Below are 3,965 nucleotides of genomic sequence, written 5' to 3' on the forward strand. Positions count from 1 at the left end.
CACAACACCTCAGAAAGGAAACTGTTGCTCAACAGATACAAATTTATAGTTCATAGAGGACTTGTTAACTTTATGTCTCAGGGTGTCTTGAAGCTCTGAGTGGCAATGCGGCTGTAATGGGTAGACGTGCCGCTTACCACCAGACGCACAGCACAAAAAAATGGCAAATGGTCCTTAACTAAAATAAAGGTTCTTAATTTGCATGTATTTTTTTCTGTGTTACGCTATTGCTCCGACATTTGACGACCGATTTCGATGATTCTATTTTTGTTGGAAAGGGGGTATCTCAGTAGTGGTTTCATTTAAATTTGAAGAAAATATTCCTCTTCTAAGGGTGGTAAATTAATCCATTTCACCTACTTTCCGTTAAGCGATTTTAATAAAACTTACCAAATAGATGTAATTTGACAAACTTCATGAGGTTGGATTTTATCTTTTTCTTCTTAGAGTGCCTCTTCAATCTTGAAGGTTTGCCGTCAGCTTTCTGTATTTGCCTCTATCAGCAGCCAACCGGAGCAGCTGTTCGATGGAGGCAATACCGGTCGATTTCTTCCTTCGCCCAGCGTGTCTCTTCATGATACTGTGTGTGCCAATGCGCGACTGTAGCCTGTACAATTATAACCCTTATACTAAAAGAAACATAATGAATGGATTTTTTACGCATATTTGCTCAATAAAGCTTCCTGACCTTCAGATTTCATCGTTCTGTTTTGCCTTAACAACAAAGCTGGTGAACAATTTCGCCACATCTCTTTTTCATATATCAATGTAAAACGCATTCACTAACACACTCAGTGGCCTCTACATAAAGTACAGATACTCAATCATTTCGCTGAGTTAAGGGCCGCAAAATCTCTACAAAAATGCCGCATCTATTACTCAAACCCACATATTTCTTGCGACTCTATTCATTCTTACCTTTTATTAGTGAATTTGTCGCTTAGTCAGTGTTACAGTGGAATAATGTTCCAGATAATAATAGTTTGATAATATAAATTCAAGATACACAAATAAACCGACTTTACAAAGTCACAAATTCATTTAAGATGCAAAGTGTGCGCTTCTATAATGAGATTGTGGTTGATATTCAAAATTTGTAATTTATGAAATTTGAAATTATCGTTAAACAAAACCTTTTGTACTCAGGCTGGACTTATCACAAGGTCCGCCATGTAGGGGCGGACCTTGTGATAAGTGTGTGACGATGCGACCTCCTTCATCGTCACCCAACCTTTTTATCACGTTTTCTCTGGTTCCTAGCCACTTAATTTTGAAATTTTGAATCGTTCTTTTTCTTCGTCATTCTTACTTTGTTTCGTTCCGTCGTCGCTCTGATCAAAATTCTTGAAGAAAACAGACGTGTTCTAAAATCATGTAAACCCCCATCGAGTATCATCGAGTATATAACCAGAAATAGAGACGAAATAACGGCCATCCATCCCTAGCAACTTGTCAGGCAAATGAGACTTATGTCACTTTTAAATATCAACTCTCGTTTGCACTGAAATCACAAATTGGAAAGCTGAAATAGTACAGCGCCAACAACTGACCTGTGTGTACGTCTCCGTATATTCCAAAAATGTTTTATATATTTATTGTTATAAAGACAATATCTCTAACTATGGAGGCTGTTCCATTCAGTGGTGTAGGAAAAGCAGCAAAGCATCTAATTACGAAATAAACGGAATCACATTTCATCGGTAATTAAATATTAAATAATATGTAATTTTTCAATTATCGTCCATTATAGCAATGCTCAAGTTAAACTGGACGATTTGAAGTAAAACAATTAACGACACCCGTCAATTGTTTCGAATTCGGGCTGGCCAATCGGAGTGCAGTTGTCACCGTAATGATATGGCAGAATAGTTTTTAAACAAATTAAATGACATGCCGTCTCTAGTGTCTGGTGCTGCACAGCATCACGAGACGCACAATGTCAGGGGGTGCACAGTGTCTGGGAACGCACAGTTATTTTTTTTATCATAATTTTACCTTATGCGTCTGTGCGTGTGCATGTGTTTGTATATGTCTGTGATGAAATTAATACAATGGATTCAAGTTCGCTTACTTAGTGAAGTAGAAGTGTTTCGAAACGATTTTTTTATGCGACGGGACGTACAAGTCTGATGGTCAGCGACACGTCTATCCACAACAGTTGCAGTGCCACTCAAAGCTTTAAATCGCAAAGGTCTTAGGGCCACTGTCCCATGTGCCTATATTTTCACCAGCTCCCTTCCGAAACCGGAACGCAATTCTCACATTACTGCTTGGCGGCAGCGTAAGGTGGCAGTACTTCCCTGGACGAACTCATTCACAAGGAGCTCTACTGCTACTAATGATGATGGATATTAATTTTTAATACAAAGATCGAACCTTAGAAAAAACTTGCTTCGATCCAGTCAGATTCGAACCGACGTCTTCTAGCAAACCGTGCCAGACGCAATGCCAACTAAGCCACAGAACGAACCAGCGGACCGCTTGTTTGTTGGATCTTTGTATTTGATTTTCAAAAACTTTTTAGCCGTAGTGTGGCGTATGATGAATATTGTTAACTAATAAATAACAACTGACAATAACACTTAATACTGTGCACCAAACATGAGCATTCCGCATTCGGTATAACAGTTTCATATATTAGCCGCGGTTTCATTTCCTACGCCTGAGACTATTATTTGCGCCCATTCGCGTCTGTTTGCACCCATTTGCCTCTATTTGCTCATGTTGCTGTTTGGATTTCATCCGATATTAACCCACTAACGAGTTTAATAATGAATGTAATTTAAACTCTATCTACATTTTGAGCGCAGTTAAAGTCGTAACATTCTGTAGACGAAATAAAATACTTTTCTTCTCATAATGTCAATGGTTCGTTTATTTTAGGCCTATATTGACTTTGTATAGTATGTTGCCATATTGCTGCGTTATCCGTGGTCGCATAGAAATCTTCCCTCCTTTATAAAAAAAAAAGTTATAATTATGAATTAACTAAATGTATTGACAAGTAACGTGGCGTAGGCGAAAAGGGCGGCCCGCGAATTTAATAAATATTAGTTGATCCATAATTACATAACAAACAGTACTATATGTCGGAGATTACATACGACCATCTATGATTTGCAATAATTTTAATTGACTACCTAGTTCATGGTTTACGGAGTAAGCGCACGTGCAGTCACCCGAGGTTGTTTAACACGGAAGAAAGAAAACAACGGAAGTACCTTAAGACTCGGTTACTATCGAACCGATACCGACAAAACTCACACTACAAAATCTTGATTATGTTTGGTCATAGTTTCAAATTTAAAAAGAAATATGAAATTCTGGATTGTTAATATAATTTAAACTTTAGAAACAAAAGCACACGTGAAAACCGTCCGCGATCGCGCCCACTTTGTTATGAGTCGGCTCCACCCCCTTCTCAACAAGCATAGCAAACTCTCCCTTCGCCCAATCATGACGTACGCCAGGGTCGCTTTCGCTCATGCAAATCCCGCGCTTATACACCGCCCGCAGGCTCTCCAAAATAGATTCATGCACAACGCGACGGGCGCCCCGTGGTACCTGCGCAACGCTAACCTCCACATAGATTTGCGGCTCCCCACAATAGCCCAATTCATGAAACAGGCATCGAGGAAATAGTTCGTTTCTGATCCTCACCACCCCAACCCCCTCGTGGTGACTGCATCCAACTACGACCCCCTCAGGAACATTCCAACTACGCACGTAGGACCCGTCGGCCAAGGGAAGTCCTCAATGATCCTGACGACCCTAATAACTCTCGCCACTTTGAAGGCCAACCTGACCGCTAGCCAGTCCAGTCCAGTATTGAGCGGACTATAGAGATATCCTGCATAGAGCTTGAACGGCTTGTTATATTAAGCGTGTACAGACCCCCTCATTCATCTTACGAACTATTTGAAAAAAGATTAGATGAAGTTTTAGCCAAATTAAATAATATAAAT

Source organism: Hyposmocoma kahamanoa, unplaced genomic scaffold (genome assembly GCF_003589595.1).
Source record: "Hyposmocoma kahamanoa isolate Upper Pololo Valley unplaced genomic scaffold, ASM358959v1 215, whole genome shotgun sequence".
NCBI classification, from domain to species: domain Eukaryota; kingdom Metazoa; phylum Arthropoda; class Insecta; order Lepidoptera; family Cosmopterigidae; genus Hyposmocoma; species Hyposmocoma kahamanoa.